At 37.3% G+C, this 21,021-nt stretch overlaps 1 protein-coding gene across 4 annotated transcripts in view; it reads left to right on the top strand.

Annotated features, from left to right (window-relative positions):
* LOC131438016 (uncharacterized) overlaps positions 1-21,021 on the top strand; it is a 209,750-nt gene that overhangs the window by 83,948 nt on the left and 104,781 nt on the right. The window lies entirely within an intron of this gene.

A 21,021-nucleotide genomic window follows, 5' to 3' on the forward strand; every position in this document is an offset into this window, starting at 1 on the left:
CATTAATTTCATCTGCAATATCACGTTCACCAGCCAGTTACCAGTAGAAAGATAAGGTGAATAAATCGTTTCCCCATGGTTCAAACCTGTATTACATTCCTAGATGGACTTTTGTTTCCTGCAGATCGCTCGCCGCTTTCTAGGTGGTTCTGAAACATATATAGAGAAATGTCAGAACACGGCAACCTACTGGTGTAGAGATATAGTGAGATTGGTCATAAATATTATATTGTAATTTATGGTTTAGTTCGGCTATGTATAAATGATCTGTTGAAATTCACTAATTGCTACCATGATGCTTGCAAAGTTTCCAGCTTTAGGTCGCTTTTTTTTTCTTATTTTTCACCTCCCGGAAATTTCTGTGTCTTGAATTACGCATGTTTTTGGAGGCTCACATTCTCTTGTCAAAATAGTAGTTTTCCTGCACTACTGTCAAACGCACTGGTTCAAACATTTTGTTTCTTGGTCCCCCAGTCTTTGACATGCGGCACATGTTCGGTACAATAAATGTAAAATGATTAGAAAACTTTGTTCTTTATATACTAAGTGAGTGAGTGTAATAAGTCGTCCCAACCGTAAGCGGCTTATGATTGTACCGAATCAGACACGAATACGAACTGGTTGCTATATTTTTCGCGAATGCATGTAATTTTTACTACCGAAATTGGAGTAAACTCAAATTTTCTATACTCTATTTATTCGATCAAATGTAGTACATATCTGAAAGATGTGAATTTTGTGCATTCGGAATTTCGCTCCCGAAACAAAAAAAAAACTATTATAGCTACCGCTTTAGCTCATCGGTAAGAATCATGTTAAGCGAAGAAAAAAGATTTATTTCATGACATGACATAGTAACTTTTAAAAAGTAGAATGTGTTGAAAATATTACAAGTAAATTTTAAATAAACTATAAACCTGAGGCAAATGACCAAAACAAATATTTTGTTTATGATATAATAGAAATAATGAATCTAGAAGAAAGGATGGCTTTTATCGTATCAAAGAACGCTCACTCGCAACTCTTCCACGATTGAATCAGTGCCATCAAAGAGAAACGGAAATCATCGCAACAACAAAAAAACCGGCATGGTACATTTAACATAGAATAGACACCAGTGCGAGAGCGAATTTCTCTCGGTGAACTGTCGGAGAATCAACGGCTAGCACGCTGCTGTGGGGATTCTCTCTGAAGCAACAAACGGTCGCTTATTCTCGTTTCGCGATCCGATTCTGTATGGGCAGTGTATAATTGCGATAGAATCATTTTACTATTGCCGCTTATTCTAACTATGTGCATATAACCTTTGTATAATTTGTGTCTATGAAAATGTAAGTGAATGCTCCACACAAGGGTTTTGAAATATTGCAACCTAGTATGAGAATCATCAAGTTGAATCATCGATTCGATTTTCTGCGATAATTGTCAACTTGCGATTCTCTCTTGGTAAATTCCACACAGCGGTGATCATTATCAGACTGAATTTTTTTTTAAGGGCCATGAAATACTCAGAGTATGAAGTGGAGCGAAGAAATGTAGAAAAATTCTCTCGAGGTTCATGCATTGAGAGACTCGAATTCTTGTAGCATTTTCTACCGGATTGAAAATGTTGTATACAATATAGATAAAAATCGAGCAGCTTCTGTCAAATTTTCAGCAATCACCAATACTGTCTAGAAGCACGTTTTCATCGTTTCGTAATTTTCGTAATTTTTCGCCTAATTCTATTTCGAATCATATAATTATCCTAATATCGTATTGAATCATGTAATTGTCTTAATATCGCATTAAAATTGATTTTGATAGTTGTTGACCAATTAAACTTATTTCAGTTATATCGATATTCGATTTTCAATCCCGGAAAGTACCCACAAGTTTTATTTGCAACGGACCTTTCAGAAGAGCCACAAACTATTTTCTTAACACCAGGAAATAGTACTTGAAAAAATTAAATCTTATTCATAAAAGATTAATTAACTATTCGGATTGGCTCAAAGTGGCTGTAGTTGTTATTTGTGTCAACAAGATTTACTTTAAATGTTATAGTGGTTTTGTTGACTTTGAATGGATAAAATCTGTTATCAAATTCATCTTAAATTTTTTCTATAACAGTATTGTAGTAATTCGTGCACTTGTTGATTTCAGTTATCTTCGATCGAAAACGATATTTGATTCAACGATTTGTTTTATCATTTGTTTTTTTTTTGTTGATCAGTATCTAACGACGAAAACAGATTAGGAAAATGACATGCGAATACAACTATGAAATGAAAATTGCTGGTGTTCTGGACTCAAGCCCGTAGCTAGCTCCTATCCGTGGAAATCGTGTTACCAATTAAACTACCTTGCATGTGATAAAGCACACAAAGAAACACCCTAATTCAACAGAAGAACCGAGCATGTTCAGTTGTGCTCGGACGCCACGCCGTTCAATTATAGTTATACATAAGTTTATCTCTATGGCAACCCCTCTATTTTCACAATCCGCATTCAAGCCAGAGGCTGATTTAAGATTTTGTGGGGTACATCAGGGTAATCATCTACGTGATGATCTCAGCGGATCACAATATATTGATGGACAAATCAAACCAATTGTTTTAGTCTTGTTAAGACGCCTTGAAAAGCAAAGCATTGGTATTACATTCCGGTAGTGGAATTTGACCTTCTGTTTCAACAGACTTCGCAGCCGATTCAGAGTGTACAGAACCAGTGCTGGTGCTACGATTCTACTGACACTACGAATCCTTCCAGGTCGGGGCTCGAACATACGACAACTGGTTTGTAAGACCAGCGCCCTATGCATTGAACCGCCAACCCGGGACAACCGCCTTGAGCTAGTTTTAAATTTGATTAGTATCTAACGAGATATTTATCACAATATTTTTTTTTTCTAAAAATATTAACAATCCGCCATGCGTTTCCATTCATGGTCTATTTGAAGGAAACGCATGGTAGTAGCTCTAGTAGTTATGTACCATGTGTTTTCTTCTAATAGAACTTTCATGGAGACGCATGGTTGATTGTTAATTTATTTCCAGAAAAACGCAATTATTGAGCTTTTCCAGAAAAACACAATTATTGAGCTTTAGCTTCATCAATATGGCAGGGTTAAAATTTTGGGAAAATTCTCGCCAGTCCAAGCTATTAAATATGGTATAACGATATGAACTTCCTTTGGGAACAGATTTCACATGCTTACCCGACTATAATCATTGAAATTTGTGCGAACCAGTTGAAAAGTCTTTAATGTCAAGGAATATTCCGGGTATGTGTCTGGACTGGAGGAAAGAAGTGAATAGTTTCGAACCGTGTATATTTTTGTTGAGAATAAGCCTCTTGGTGGCCAAATACAAAATTTCATGACAATCTATACACTAGTGTTTGAATATCAACTGATCGTATCAGACGAGTTCTACTTTTCATCAAGCTATGGAAAAAGATGATTCATGCATAAATGCATAAAAGCAACGGTTAAATTGAATGATTTGCGATACGGATTGGTCCACCATCCCCTGTATTCTCCAGGACCAGCCCTCAGCGACTTTAATCTATTTCCAAACCTGATAAGGTTTCTCCAGGGAAAGAAATTTTCGTCGAATGCTGAGGTCATTGCTGAAAAGGAAACCTATTTTGAAGGCCTTGACAAATCTTTTTTTTTTTCAAAGGGCATTTCAATGCTGGAGGACCGATGGGTCAAGTGTATCGCTTTGGATGGATATTGTATTGAAAAATAATAAAGTTTTCATGGTAAAAAATTGATATTTTATTAGTTAGGCCCGGAACTTCTGATTTCATATAGTATATTTTAATGCAATTTTGCAACACGTTTTGAAATTTTGATGAAATGAAAATCAGAAAAGACATTAATTTCACTAAAACACCCGTTGTAGTTCGCAGCGTTTACAGTACGGCTATGTAGATTTTGACAGATGGACGATCAGTTATCAATTATCAAACTAATTAACGCACAGTGCATGAAAAAGCTGTCGACTTTGGTAAAGTTTTCCAGAACTGAGTGCTTTTTAAGCTGCCTGGATAACGAAACAAAAAATAAATTCGTTTACCACAGATTTTCTGCTGAAATGCCGATTGTTCCCCACACCGAATCTCGTAGATTTCTGTTTGAAACACAGTACAGCATCCACCAAGTAAATGAGACTGCACTAGTCTCATTTCACGACAGTAGAAATCAGCACCACCATCCAACAGACTGTGTTCATCACGTTGTAGTTCCGAATAACCACACAGCCAATATCTCACTATAAATGTTTTGAAGGAAAACTGCATGTGAGAGTTAGGTCACTAGGAGTGAATAAATACTCATCCCAAGTAACCATATAGGGCTACAGTAATGGACGAGCTCCTGTGATTATCTTACGATGAGTGAAAAGTACTAAATACGATATTGATGTTTTGCTAGGATTTACAGATAATCCAACCTGATAACACCACTCGGATGAAATTACAACACTACACAAAAATGCTACATACATACTTGGACTCAAACATACATTTGCTGAATAGTATAGTATAGTAGACCCTGCGGGACTCGGTTTGTAAGAAAGGTAAAATACGTTATTTTGATAATTCCGGAACCAGGAACTGGGAATCGGTATAGTCGATTTGGTTTTGAATGATTTAGAATGTTCAAGCAATTTCAGTCAAATTTAAACATTGAAAGCTTAAATGAATCCGAAGGAACGAATGAATTATGTTGCCAATTTGAAATAAAGAAATAGTGTTCAGTAAGCCATTATTCATGTCTGCATAAAATCTGCGAGATACCATAATTTTCTAACTTTTTGTAGGTTTTTGATCAATGGCTGCATGTATTTTCATTGTTATCCAACCGCAGTCAACGCATATCCTGAACGCTGTACTCGTGGTATTCTAGAGGATGACACAAAATGTGTTGTTACAACAAGCCATTCCGGAAAATTTATGCGCTTGGAACGAGATACTGGCTTGGGTGCACCTTCAGATGCTCATGGTGCAGCCAAATCAGAATCATGCTACCTTCGGTAGTTGTTTCGCATTGCTGTCCGTGTGCTTCCAACTCACGACCGACATGTACGAAGGAAACAAATACCATGGTTTCCAGTCGAGTGTTCTCATCAGTAATGACGATGAATGGATCTCGCATCCGGATCTGCGCCATGTTAGGAAATTGTGTACCTTGAACCTGGACCGAACCAGTGAGACGTATTATATTAATGGGAATGTCCTGACGATAAAGAATACGATATTTATAGTGCAAGTGAAATCTGTGAATGATGGAATGTTCTAGTAAATGTTGTGAAATCATCACTTTTACTTGTAATTTGTGAAGTATGAAAAATATATTTCAGTTATAACGTACTAAATCGTAACGTATTGCTGTACTTGATTGAATACAACTTTATCAAATTGCGGAATAGTTTGACGTGGCATGTATTCGTTTAACCTACTCTCCGATATAATTGTTTTTCATTTAATGGAAGTGATCTTTTAAAACAGATGATATTCAGTTCAGAGTCGGTTCTGCAATTGGGCGATTAATAGTTTGCAGTCTGAGGTTATTAACCACCAGTAATGCGGTTCTGTAGCAATCGATCACGTTGTTTCGTAACGGCTGCACTAGCCATCGTATGACCTATTAGCGAAATTAAATTGCACGTGAGATAATATAATTGTGAAACTTAGTTCGGTAGTTCGGATCTTCCGTGTACATAGATTACAAGATTCCTAAACGCCGGGAATGAAAGGATCCATTGTATGTTTCCTCGGGATCATTATCACGGTAGTTTGTAACGGTTTTTTATTGAAATCGATTCGATTTATTTCTCTCTGTTTTTTCCAACCCGTACCAACTTTGATTCAATGGAAGTTTCGATAACATCAGTGCAATATAATTGCTATCTGTGCCGTTTCCACCAGCATCAAGCTGCTTTTTGTTGTAAACAGCAAAATCTCGCTATTCCACAGTACATACGTATGCACAGAATGTTGATACTTTTCCCGGTGAGTTTGGTATTCTTCCTTCTATGCATCAGTTTGCTGAAAGAAAAACCTATCTTCATCCACCTATTGGAATTAACAATGTTTTCTGATCACCTTGAAGACCAACATTTTCTTTCTACATTCGAGTGATTTGAATAGTTCCAACTGCTGCTTAAAGGACTATGAGGACACTCGTGCTCTCAATAAACAAGTATTCGTGTATCAGAAAGTGAAGTTCCGATTGAATTTTTTCCTAAATGGATCACCTACCGATAATCTTTATTTTCCTCAGATCCGTGTTCGAAACCGATTGCACAGCCTTTCTTATATGAGAAAGACAAACAAAAAAGAAATAAACTAGCTCTTTTGATAGCATCGATTCTGGCGGACGACGATGCTCCTGACGAAAGGCAGCGCAGCAGAGAAAGAAAAAAAAGCTCAAATTCCCTGTATCCTTCCTCCCGATACGATCGTCCACCGTCGGCCAGATGTATAGTGTAGTAGCGCCCAGCATAATAGTGGAATTGCACAAAGTCAGCGCTTTTTATTCACGGCATCCACGCGAAAGCGCGCTACGGCGGAAATACGAGGCAAAAGAACCCATCGAAGTGCGCTGCGAGTTTATAAAAGCTGACGCGGTGATGCTTTCTATGCTGCACTCTCTCTCTCTGCTCGGGTATTGTGTTACGTTATGGCTTTTGCGATAGCCGCCCAACCCAGTACCGATTACCGAATAGAGCGACGGTCTTTGGAGTTTGCGTCGAGCAAAGCAGGGCTAAGACCAATTCTAGTCCAATCGAATATAGACAACACAACGACCGTGACGACGGCAGCCAGCGACTTGTCCAATTTCGGTTGGTCGTAGACGACTGAGAAAAACAATTACATTCGCGGCTTCGTCCTCCTGCTGCTTCAGTTCCATCCAGCCGGGAACGTTACATTTTGTGGTTTATTGACAACTATTCCAGAACTACTTAGGAAAAGTTTTCTGAAACAACAAAGTGTACAAACATAAATAAATGTTTTAACGAAATCAGTTTGTGCTTCAAGTGTGTTTTTGTTTTCGTTCTCTGTCCCCTTGGAAAGAGTCGGAAAGTTCTAGGGATGTCTTCAGCAAAAGTTATATAAAATAATAAGGCTGGCGCTGGTTGCATGGTGATTGAAAAACAAAATTGCACTAGTTATAAAGTTTTTTTTCCTGTTTTAATAATCGTACACTTTCATTCGGCTCACCGTAGGGTATTCGTAGCCATGTACATCTCAGCTTCTCCATTAATCGGATGAGAATAAAAGTTCGGTACATTAACACCAATATTTTGAAGTTGATCAAACTAATGTTTCTATGATATTGTTTTTCAGGGTAACGGAAGCGAAATTGAAATCACTCACAATACAATCCATGAATTGTAGATCGAATAATAAAAAGTGGATTGCCTTTACTAACTGAACGAATATTACTACATTTATCCTAAGTAACAAAAAAGCCGCAATGCGCACTAGCAATTCAAATTTCAGTTGTCATTAGAATTTAAGAGTTATTCATTGTAGATGTCGGAGTAGTCATTTCTTTATAAATGGATTCTGTTTTACCGTTGTTTATGTTGTTTACTGGAGCAAACCGTTGATAGATATATAAGTATCAAATGTGCAATAGAAAAACAACAATTTTAGGGAACAGCGATGGGTAATCCTCTCTTGCCTTCTTTATGTGAATTGTTTGTAACAAATCTTGAAGATAATTTAGGAAACAAGGATGAATACCTGATCGCTGTTGGAGATATGTTAATGATATCTTCTGCGTCATCGAACGTGGTAGTCCAACAAGTTTTTAGAGACTATTAACACAATTCACAAGAACAATAAATTCACTTGCGGAGAAGAAAAAATAAACAGCTTACATGTCTTAGATATTCTCATCATGGAAGAATCAGGCTATCATATATTTTGAAATATATAGGAAGCCAACCAATACGGAAGGAGTTATACCTTATACTTCTAATCATTTCCGACAGCATAAAACGGCAGCTTTTTACCTATGGTTCATAGAATGCTAACTTTACTCCTGGGAAATAATGATGTAATAAAAGAGAAACAAATCTTCGATACTGGAAAGCTCAATGGTTATTCACAGCGAGCAATTCAAACAATCCTTGATAAAAAAGTAAGACTGTTAAAAAAATCAAGTACTGCTTTCATCCAACTATCAGGAAGCTTAGAAAGAATATCAGTAGAACTCATCCCTGATATGGTACATCCGCTCAAAATCAAATTAAAAAGGTTTTGTCTGGATTTAGTATTCAGCAGTAATAACTATCAACTGTACTAGGATCTATAAAAAATTAGATAATTTGAAATTGCGATAAAAATACATTGAACAAACATTAAAATGGGATTATCATACCATTTCAAGTAAAAAAAATTGAACATACCTTTTTTGAAGATCATGAACTTACGGTGAATGATATAAAATCTTTAAGACAAATTTCTAACCCATGGAAACTAGACGTACACAGTAAATATATCTGAAAACGAAATGTAACGGAATCTCAATGCTAACCTGAACAGTAAAGACGGGAATCTGTATTAGACATAATAATTGACCCGGGTTGGCAGTTTAATGCATAGGACGCTGGTCTTACAAGCTAGTTGTCGTATGTTCGAGCCCCGACCTGGAAGGATTCTTAGTGTCAGTAGGATCCATAGTACTAGCCATCCAATGATTCTGTACACTAGGAATCGGCTGCGAAATCTGTTGAAACAGAAAGGTCAAATTCCACTAAAGGAATGTAATGCCCGGATTTTGCTTACATAATAATTGAATGTTACATAAATTTCCGTAATTTTATTCATCTATTAATATTATGTTTGTTTTCTATCAATTTTCCTTCTAGCGTGAACTTCAAAATATATAAAACTCATTTTTCTCCATCTCAATTGTATATTTTGTCATGACTGATTGAGATTTACATGTTTAGCACGTAATTTGCTTTCATCGCTTTCACACGGTTAACTAATACGACTATGCATTTGTATATATAGCATTTACCTGACCAGCAAATACGTGCTTCTGTGGTTCAATGGATACACGGACGCTCATTCTAATCCAATGATTATTGCTTCAAATCTCAGTCGTTGCCAATTGTTTTTTTTTTCTTATTTTAATAATTTTGTAACCAAGTAATTTTTAATTCGAATTGGAAACTTATTTCTGATGGATGCTTTTTGTTACAGCTGATTCAATAGAATTCCACAGATTTCTTTCGGTGTAGCTGAAAGTTTTGAAATATATAAAAATAATTCAATCTTTTTGTTAAACCATGACCTAGGAAACCTTTCAATTTACTACCAAAATATGAAGAACGAACAAACGTAAGAAATACATAAAAATAGATTTTGCTGCTTTACTTTTTTTTTTTTTTTTCATAAATACGTTTATTTCATAGGCAATATACATAAGTTTTTCTTCGCCGTGGCATCCACAATACATAGTAGTTTAAACCTAATACATTTCGAATATCATATTAGTATGTTGGTACTCATTAGTTAATCTAAACACTGTTTTTATCAAGCGAGTTGCTATTTTAAATTACATTAAATAAAATACATTTATTTTGTACATGATCTTATAACTATTTCAGGATTGTTTGTATCAGTTCACCACTTATATTCAATATCCTATAGTTGGCTATTGGTTGAACTCATGGAAGAGAAAACAGTTTAACATAAAATAAAATTTAAATTGGAACTCCAATGGATTTAATGAAATGATAAAGAAGTTTCATGTATGGAAGGTCACGACAAGCAAGAATGTCGCGAACTGGGACATTGGATAGTCTACCTTGGGTACGCAAGGAATTTATTAGTTGAGATCTGACATCACGAAACTCCACGCATGTCCAAACAACATGGTCAATATCGCGGTAACCTTCGCCGCAAGCACAATGATTAGTCTCGGAAAGTCCAATTCGAAGGAGATGTGCATCTAACGTGTAGTGATTGGACATGAGTCTGGACATCACACGAATGAAATCTCTACTCACATCCAGTCCCCTGAACCATGCCTTTGTCGATATTTTAGGAATAATTGAGTGCATCCACCGATGCTGCTTTACTTGAATTCTTACAAAATGTGAACTGGAGAACACTTCCAAAATTCGATAACGGCATCCTTTTTCTATAACACATTGATTCAATGGCTGAGTTCAAATTTGCCTTTCGTTAAACGGCTAATGAGCCCTCCTTGGATCACTGTACGGCTTCGTAGATTAAAACGTACCCGCAATATTTGGTAGCGCAGACATCGTCGCTATGTCAGCTCTGAGACAAAGCGAATGTTTAAAAGTTCCAGTGAAAATTATCGTAAATTAAACGCGGGGTTGTACAAAGCCTACGTTATGCGGATTCAAACTGATCTTCGTCGGAATCCTAAATATTTCTGGACTTTTGTAAACTCGAAACGCAAGTGCTCATCGATTCCTTCAAAAGTTTGCCTCGATGGTGTTGAATCCATGTCAACCTTGGACTCATGTGATCTGTTTGCAAAGTTCTTTGCTTCTGTGTTTGCTGAAAATACTGCCTCCGGTATCGAAGCGGAGACCGCCGCGGTGGATGTTCCTGAGAATATAGCACACATCGACACATTTTTGATTACTCCCGTTATGATTGTTGCCGCAGCGAGAAAGTTAAAACGATCGTTTTCGCCCGGTCCAGATGGTATTTCTTCTGTGGTGTATAGTCATTGTGCTTCTGTTTTAGCTGATCCTTCGTGCACTATATTTAATAAATCATTTAAGCAAGGAATTTTTCCGGTGACTTGGAAGCAGTCTTTTATGTTTCCTGTATACAAAAGCGGTGATCGTATTGACGTAAGGAATTACAGAGGCATAACGAATTTATCTGCTGCATCTAAGCTATTTGAAAAAATTGTGAGCACTGAGGTACTTTTTCGTACAAGAAATTCCTTTTTTACATCTCCTCTGATCAGCATGGATTTATGCCAGGTCGTCCGTCAGCACGAATCTCTTAGATTTCACTTCCACTTGTATCTCGAGTTTGGAGAAGAGAGTACAAGTTGATGCAGTATACACTGACCTTAAAGCAGCTTTCGACCTAATTGACCACCGAATACTTTTGTGCAAGATTTCGCGGCTGGGTGCAACACAAGAGTTTATTGAATGGCTTTGCTCTTACTTATGTGGTAGAATTTTGCGAATGAGGCTAGGCTCCTGTGTATCATCTCCGTTTTCAAATCTATCTGCAGTTCCTCAAGGCAGTAATATGGGTCCACTTTTGTTTTTGCTGTTCTTCAATGAAGCTATTTCGATGCTCGGTGTTGGTTGCAGATTAGTATATGCCGATGATTTGAAATTGTATCTTGAAGTTCGTTCTATCGACGACTGCGTCCGGCTTCAAAATCTTCTTGATACATTCGTCGCCTGGTGTCATAGAAACTGGCTTATTGTCAGCATTGCAAAATGCCAGGTCATAACGTTCCACCGAATACTGAATCCAAGTTTTGTTAGATGCTAATTTCATAATTTCAAAGGCAACACGGCAATTATGTTTCATTGCGAAGATCGGGCGGGACTTCAAAGATCCGCATTGCTTGAAAGCGTTATATTGCTCCTTGGTTCGTCCTATACTGGAAAATGCTAGCCTAATTTGGAATCCGTATCAGCTGGTTTGGAACTTACGGCTTGAACGCGTACAGAAAAAATTTGTTCGTCTTGCTCTAAGAAACATTCCTGTCGACTGATCGGACTCGACTCATTAGAAAGACGCAGAAAAATTCAGCAAGCTGTTTTCGTGACAAAACTGATTAACGGTGATATCGATGCTTCGAAGATTCTGTCTCTACTTGATTCCCGTGCTTCACAACGATCGCTGCGCTCCACCAGTTTACTGCAGCCGAGATTTCATCCGTTGAACATCTTTTCGATTTTGGTGAACCAACTCACAAATTCTCGCAGAAAATACTACGCTCTACAATTTTATGTCTTGAATGATACATATTCATTAAGACCATTTTATTGTCAGATGAATTTCATAATTATAAATAAATAAATAAATAAATAAATAATTAAATAAATAAATAAATACCTATAAGTAACCTTACTTTTCACGTCAAAATCATTATTTTGGAAGCGTTGGAACAATGACCGCTCATTCGATATTGTATAACTGATATTACCTTAAAACCGGCAGAATAAATTGATTAATTGTTGTGATGTGTCATGTTAAACAAATTTAAAACTGATGATTCTGATGTTGGATACGAAAAGCACTCGTAGGGGTCGACATGATTTGAAAACGAGAATTTGTAGGCTTTGCTGCGCTTGCCTTACAAGTCAGTTGGCGTATGTTCGTAATTCCACAAGACCAAGACTTTACTTTGCTTTGCTGCAAGAAGACATGTTTGCTTAATCATTCAAAAAATCATGTTCCTGCACTTGAAAGCATCGGTGCTCATATTAAAAAGTTGAGAAATACGAACTGAATCAGAGAGATACAAATGTTACTGGCCTTTTAGCTAGAACATAATTTGAATAACAGTGAACGAACGATTCTTCCACAGACGCTACATAATTCACACCTGCTACCATACGACTGTCAAATGTTTCGATCTATGCGTGAGCCCACATCAATTGGTGGAACCCAAAGTAAGCTCGACTCACTCTTGGGCTAAAAAAACCATTTTGTACTTGAGAAATTTAAAATTTTTCGGGAAAATGGAAAACAGTTCTGGCATCCAATGAATAATACTTTAAGAGGTATAAAAACACGTTGTTCAATAAGTTTCCGGTTTGATAAAACACTTTTTTTTTTTTTCTAAATTTTGGTTTTAATCATCAGTGTATTCTCCTTGGAAAGCCATACAACTGTTCCAATTGATTTCTTCTTAGGTTGCTGTCAGAGTGAAAGCGCCACGCGAAGCGTCTGGACGCGCGTGTGAGCTAGTTACATTTGATCAAAGCAAACCTGTCAGAGTGAACGCGATGCAGCAAAAGTGTTTCGCATCAAAACGCTTCGTATCGCTTCGCAAATCGCGTTCTCTCTGCCAGTTGCCTTAGGTTGGTGTCAGAGTGAAAGCGTAATGCGAAGAGTCTAGGTACGCGTGCGAGTTAGTTGCATTTGATCAAAGCAAACCTGTCAGAGTGAACGCGATTCAATAACAGTACATTGCATAGAACCGCTTCGCATCGCGTTCCGCGTTCTCTCTGACAGTTGCCTTATGTTGGTGTCAGAGTGAAAGCGTTACGCGAAACGTCTGGAGGCGCGTGTGAGCTAGTTACATTTGATCAAATCAAACCTGTCAGAGTGAATGCGATGCGAAAACAGTACATCGCATTAAATCGCTTCGCTTCGCATCGCATTCCGCGCTCACTCTGACATCAACCTTAGTCTCAACAAACGCTTCAGTGTCAGCGATGACCTCAGCATTCAATGCAAATTTCTATACAGAAAGTTGTTTTTCTAAATCTTAGAATAGAAAATAAACACTGGGTGCTAAATCTAGCAAATGTGGTAGTTGCGGCAGCAACTCGAATTTCAACTTATCAGCTGTGGAAAAACGCAACACCAGCTTTACAAACATTTTTTGCATATTCAAGTACTCAGGCAAAAGCACCTTATTATCAAAATGATATTCAGCGTATAGAAGCCATCCAACATAAATTCATTCGTTTCGCGCTTCGCAAACTTCCTTGGAGAGATCCTCTAAATCTTCCGACTTACTCAGACCGTTGCAAGCTCATAGGTCTCGATCTATTGTCTGTTCGTAGAGACGTGTTTAAGGCAACTTTCGTCGCAGATCTGCTTCAATCTCGAATCGATTGTTCTGAACTCTTACGCTCACTAGACTTCAATATTCGCCGTCGTGTTCTTCGAACTCATACTTTTCTCCGTCTTCCTTCCGCTAGAACCAATTACGGTCACAACGAGCCTTTCGTTAGTATGTGCCGTCTATTTAATCGTTGCTCAAATGCTTTCGATTTTCACTTAACTCATAACAGCATTAAGAATTTGTTTCTAAGATTTTTGTCTCACTAGCTATTAGTATTGTATTAGTATTAGTATTAGTATTAGAGATAAGAATGGTGTTGTGTGTAGTAGTAACCAATGTAATTTAAGGAAATGTATCATTTGGATAATTATAATCTGTTGGTACAAAAGATGAGAGGTTTTATGCCTGCTGGAGAGAGAGCTAAAATTTGGTGATGCTCAGCTCCAGTGGGCTTTTCCCTGCTCCAAATAAACAAATAAACAAAGGCTACTTTTGGATTGTGGATTAAGTTCAAAGATCAATTGGATGCCATTTCTAAATCCGGAGATATAATGATATAAGTGAAGTAACCAACAAAATACAATTTTTCTCACCGCTTACTTTTCTCGAAAAGGCCTAATTAACTTTCAAATGCTTATGCCCATTTTACCCTCCGTTCAATTTTCTCGGAGCTGGCTTGACCGAATTCAACAAGCTTAGGTTCGTTTGAGACTAGTATGAGGTTGGGAATCAAGTTTGTAGATCATATGGCTTACACTTCCGGTTCGGGAGTTATAATCGTGAATGTGACGGAATCGACAATCCGCTCTTATTTTTCTATACGCTCAATTTTCTCGAGGGTGGCTGAACCGTTTTTAACAGTTCTAGGCTTGTTTGGAAGCTACTATTGGATTATTGATCAAGCTCGAATATCAAGTTGCTGACCTTTCCGTTCCAGAGATACAATCGCATAAGTGATGTAACCGACAAATCGCTCTTTTTGCTATCGTGCACATTTTTTTCAGAAAATAATACTTTTGGCCTTGGAAATGTTTTCTGAGTGGTGCAGCACGCTTTTGTGAAGCATCCGATTCAATCAGAAATGTCAGAAATGAACTTAATGAATAAAAAAAATGTTATTGAAGTTTTATTATTATTATCAATCCTCCTACCCTCAGCACACACACACACTAGCAGCTAAAAATAAACATCCATATAATTTACTAATGGCAGTAAAGGTATTTGTAAAGTTGTACATTCGAAAATTCTATAATGAATAATAATCATTTTGTTCTCTGCTTGGTCCTTCCTTGCACAGCTTTTCATTGGTATTTCCGAACCTTAATGAAAACAAAATGCGATTTTTCCTTTACCCGCGATGTTTGGACGAATGAACTAACCGCAACCAAATCCGCAAGAAGACCTGATCATGTACATTTGCGAATACGTATATGGTTGTGTATGTTCAAACATGTAAACCCGAACATTGTAATGTAAATTGCATAAGACGCGCGTGTAGAGCACACACGTTTTACTTTCCTCTCTGGACCCAAACGGCGACGATAAGTACTGGCGGCCGTAAAGGCGCAGCTATGGCAACGTCGGGATGATGTGAATTTTTGCTTATGCTGCTGCTGCTGCACCTTCTGCTTGCCAGCTAATGCTGGATTCGGTGCCATCCTTCATCCGAAGGAAGACTTGTGAATTTATGCTGCCGTATGATCTCTGTTGTACATCACCACCCCTGAGTTGCCAATCCGTGCGCGGTTTCGGATAGTATCACGCTTTGGTACTCGAGTTCTGCGGCAGACAGTTTTTATATCAAGACATTTTTTCGTTGGTTTTTGTTTATCTGGTGAACCAATGTCAATGACCCACTCGGTGAAATGAAGGTATCTCATTGGGGCTGTTCAAAATTCAACGAAATACTGAGATTGTCGTTGTTTGTATAGAATGGTCAACATTCATAAAAGTAGATACAATACCAATATTGAAAATTAGATTAGCTCGCTGGGAACGTAAGTCAATCGATGTTGTATTAGCTCTACTTTGGCAGACAGTGCTAAGCTGTTGTTTTTCGATTACCCTTCAAATATATCATCACCACGATATCCACTTATATCTTAATAGCTATCAAGGATATGAAAATGGTTTAATTTCCGATTGAGCAGAGCTTAAAAAAATGTTTTCTATGCCTTGCCAAATCTACTTGAATATGCGATGGTTCAAGTTAGGATTTAATATTGACATAATGTTAGGAATGGCGAACGCCAGCAAAACAAAACGGAAGTTAACGACGCACAGCTGAAGCATCGATACAATACTCTCCACCTAGCGCGTTCTGAAACCGGGTAAGCATGCCAGCGAGCATTTCTGGGACGCACGAATAACCCAGGGCAAAGTTCATAATGTTTCCGAGAAATGTTGCCATAGAGAAACTTTTTCTGTCAGCCCAGCGGATATACATAGCACATAGTGTACGACTGGCATACGGAATAATCGAAAATTGATGAAGAACAATCAACAGCCTATAAATGTCCAACACACTCGCCCGCGTTTTGTTAGTGTGCTTAAGCAAAATAGTTTACTGATCAGATGCCAAGTGGAAAGCATTCTATGATTTGCAATCTAGGGTACCGTTTAATGATTATGTTATTGTTCAGATTTTTCTTCGGTATTGGGAAATTGACACCGATATCATTAATATAACTCACTCGCCCCAGGCGCAACGGTTTTGGGGAGGCGGCAAAATAATCCTTGGAACCTTTTTTTTACTCGCCCAAGTCATTTTTTCGGAGATGGAGTTCAGCTTTGTTATTGTTTACTCACTAAACACTGAACAGTCGGACGAATTCGAGATGGGCAATTCTAACGAACAAAAGGCACCACTATGACTTGACCAAAGACAGTCTCAATCCCTAAATAGTGAGATTCATTTGAAGAAAAGTAATAGTGCAGTTTTCATTCAATTCTCTTCTCGGTACGAGGCACAATAGTACCCAGTGTACGTACAGAATGAGACTATAGAAGGGCGTGTGCACGATCTTCCTTCAGTCCGCTACCGAGGATTATGTTCGAACAGCCATGATGCAGTTCGAAAATATTTTTGCCACAGAAAAAGAAATGTGGAAGGATTTGTTTCACGACCTCCATGCATGCACGGATAGTAGCCATGTAAATCGATTACGGTTACCTATGAAAGTTAATAAAGACTAAAATGAAACAAACAAAAAATGTACAACTGTGCTTCTCAAAATCAAAATCCAAAGCAAAACCAAACAGCTCAAATTGAACTGCTAGATAGAAACGGCAGTTCAATCTAAACTGGTTTGAGCACTGATGAACCGAAGGTGAAATATGAAAAAAATGAACAGAAATTCGTACTTTTTGCACAAACCGGTTATTTTGTTACCAAAAACCTAAACGATAATATTACTTACTGCATAATTGACAAAATTTTGGTCAAGAAAATCATAAGTTTACAAAATAATAAAATCACGAATTAATAATTCGGAGACGAGCTTAGTGCGATGGGTAAATTATCTGACCCGATGAGGCGAATAACCTTACGGTTAAAACCCCTATAATCAAAACAAAAAAAGCTTGAAACAAAATCAGTAAAAAGATTCTGTTAATTTTGTACACTAAAAACGTCGAAATTGTCATTAAAACTTATATTTTCACAACTTTCAAGAATCAACCTTGTAGAGTTAACATTTTTGAGAATTATTCCTCCTCAAAATGGACAGTGCAATAAATTTCGTCAGTTAAAAAACATAAAAATTGGATAAATAAATTTATTAAACATTTCAAAATGCAAATTCAAAAAGATTTTTGTCAAAATAGAATTACTATACAAAAAGAAGTGCATCATTTTTCCACTTAGCCACAATAATTATCTGAAACATTATCCCAGGTACCAATTAAATTGAACCAACCGACCGACGAACGACCACCGATTCCGTGAAAACTTGTTTGTACAATAGAGACCAAGCAGGTGCCAGCTCCAGAGCTTAAAATTGTCACGTATTTTCAATGAATAAATGCAATCCAACAGCCTCGTATTCGTTTTTTCGTCTAATTCGTGAATGATCGTATCCAAAGCAAACGAAGAGAGACGAAGCATTTTCGTCTTTCACAGCAACAAAAGAGAGTATCAATGCCCGTGTCACTCGATTCCCTACGACAAGACGATACCAAAATAATGTCTGCAGGTAGAATAAGTCGAATTTCAATTTTCATTCTTTTTTCGATGTAATGGAAATCTGTGAAGTTTGGCTATGACGAGTGTCTAAAATATTTTAAATCAAAGTAATTACACTCCAGAATCTCTTTAGAAACTAAATTTACTAAAGGTCCAATAGGCACCAAAGGGCAAAAATCATTGTGAATCGTTTTCTGTCATTATCGATTCTTGAAGCTTCGGTTGAATATCGATACTGCACAGCATTTTCGATGGAAAACCAAAGTTACTAAAGGTAAATGAGAGAAAGAACAAAACTTGAAATTACTGTTCCGCTTATGTCGTGGACTGGACATGGATTTCGGTGTCACAATTCGCTAGCGAAGCTGAGAGTGACATTTATTTTCTCGTCATGTTCGTCTATTTTGAGATAATGAAAATGACTTATAAGGTCTATTCACACTAGACCGATCCGACCGAATCACTGGATGATTAGTATTATGTTTCCTAGTCGCTCGATTAAAAAGTGGTATTAAAGTGTGCTTTTGGATATTTTTAATAAGAGATGTGGCTTATTGGATTCATCTAAATAGTGTTGAAGTTATTCCGTATTGGTGACGAATATGGAAAGCACAATCAAAGTGAAAAAGTGAAATAAATGAAAACGTGAATGCGTTCAGTGCCGGAACCAGAGGAGCCGAAATATGGGGAGTATTTTTTCAATATATTTATGCATCATATTACCAAACTTAATTTCACAGCCCCTGGGTTGTTTGTCGACTCCCGCAGTGGCGTCTCGTGACAAAATTGATAGTCGCTTGTGTTTTTCAATACAATGATACAATTGTGTTTTTCAATACAATAATAATTGATTTTGGATGGGGTTAGGGACGCAGTTCATTCTTTCAATTCGACCGGCACAAGGTGCCGAGACGTCACTGGACTCCCGAATTGCTCTCTTTTTATATGAGAAGCGTGTTATATGGGAGCTGAAAATCTGGGTCATTTTCAGAATCTGTGGACCACCACGTTCGGGATCTGTGGGACACGGATCGGCCCAGTGCGGGTAAATCTTTATTAGTTCTGATCAGCTCAACGTCTTTCGAGAACTACCTGATAAAGTAGCGATGAAATTATCAGGAGTAGGGATTCGAATGACTAGCACTGGGGTACGGAATTAGGATTAAACATTGAACCGATAACCATTGCTTGTTGTACCAATTGAATCTGACTTTGTGCGTACGAAATCCAGTTTAAAAGGACAAATTTGCCGACTGTTAACAATGAGTGAAGGAAGATTCCGGCTGCGGCTTACTCATATAACGTGACACAACACTCACTCTAGAAGGCTAATGACCTCCAATCCTTCGTTTCTGTTAAAAAACATTCTCCTTCGCACATAGATTCTTACTCATTTTTGTTCTGACTAGCTTTTCCAATGCTTTACTATGTGTGTATAAGTGGGTCAAACTGTGGTGGGTTTTTGCTCGGGTACAGATTTGCAGTTCTACACAAGCAAGCGGAACAAAACTTTATCGACACATATAAAAGTGAGATTTTCAGTTTGCTTCAAAATTATGTTACTTTTTCTCATATAGGCACCCCCATGCACCTCAGCTTCAGTAGTCATTTTATATACGAAAACCATTAGTTAGAGTGAGATCTGTTATCTCTTTTCGATGGATTGACTGTAAAGGTGTATTCGTTTTTAAATTGTCGCTTCGTTATAAAAGCAGTAGGGGAGAGTTGGTAGCCTTGTGCAATTTTTTAAACTGTAAATAAAAGGTATTTAAAAATTCCACACTTTTAGTACATCACCTTATCTTCATTGTGATTTTTTGTAAAAAGATTCTTTTGTAATTTATACATAGAAGTTGAACTTGAAAATTTGTTGAAATTTGGCCCATTCTTGGCGGTGCTTGCCTTGGGCCACAACTGTCATAATTGAATTTTTAATTGTTTCAATTGATTGATTGAAAAGAGAAAAATGATTAAGGTGGTATTTGTTTACAAATTCATATTTTTACTAGTAGTAATATCGTAAATCGCAAGTAAAAATGAAATAAATATTTCTTTGAAGCGAAATTGGTTGCTACATTTGACGCAATACTCTCACTCAACGTTGGTTCGATACGGCACATTACAGGTACGTTGCTAATTTTCTTTCTCTATTCATGAGCAATAGCCCAAGGCTGACTACAGCTCTGTGACCCAAGACACCCGGCTGTGTATTCAAATTTCTTTATTTATCAAACACTTTTTGCATTATTCGAATTGTAATGGATTCTAAAAAACATATTCTTTGGTACTCAATTTTGTCAATTTATTGACAAAAAATCTTGAAACCAAAAATTTAGATTGCCATCGCCAAAATGAGGTTATATTCTATTCGTACGAAGTAATCAAATATTTTTTATGGAAATTGAATGGAGGTCACTGAAAGTATTCACTTTACTTACAATAAATAACTCAAATAACTTCCTTCAATACTTTTCGATAAAACACGGAATTAAGCAATCGGCAAAACAACATGACAACTCTACTAATGAGATGACTATTGGTACAAAAACCCTGTCTACGTTTCGCTAGGATTATGCTTTTAGAGTCTGCTCTCACACTGGCTGCACGTAGAGACTACACACATATGCAATCTACAAGGCTTTCTGATAATTTTTTGTTGCACTATTCAACCGGACCTGAAGTAGCTGCTATTTGTTTGATGTTTTGGCATTCTAGTAATCATAAAACCTAAGAAATTCGAAACAATGCTTCGAGTTTGCGCTGGATTGAGGTGAAGATTCAATTTATGTATTCCTTCGTAGAACATTTTGGGTTCTCAAGGACATGTATTTATAGGAAGAACTGATATATGCTGTTAAATTCCGAGAGAAATTTGGTTCCAAGCAACTGTTTCGATTACACTGCATTACATTTTGTATTCAGTCGAGTAATGAAAATTGTTTTGTCTTTCTCGTATAGATGGCTGATGGCTGGACCGATTTTCACAAAATTATATTCAAATGAAAGGCCTCTCGATTCCGCAGGTTGCTATTGGATTTTACCCGGATCGGACTTCCGGTTCGGGAGTAACGGTGTA

This window comes from Malaya genurostris, chromosome 3, assembly GCF_030247185.1.
Source record: "Malaya genurostris strain Urasoe2022 chromosome 3, Malgen_1.1, whole genome shotgun sequence".
NCBI lineage: Eukaryota > Metazoa > Arthropoda > Insecta > Diptera > Culicidae > Malaya > Malaya genurostris.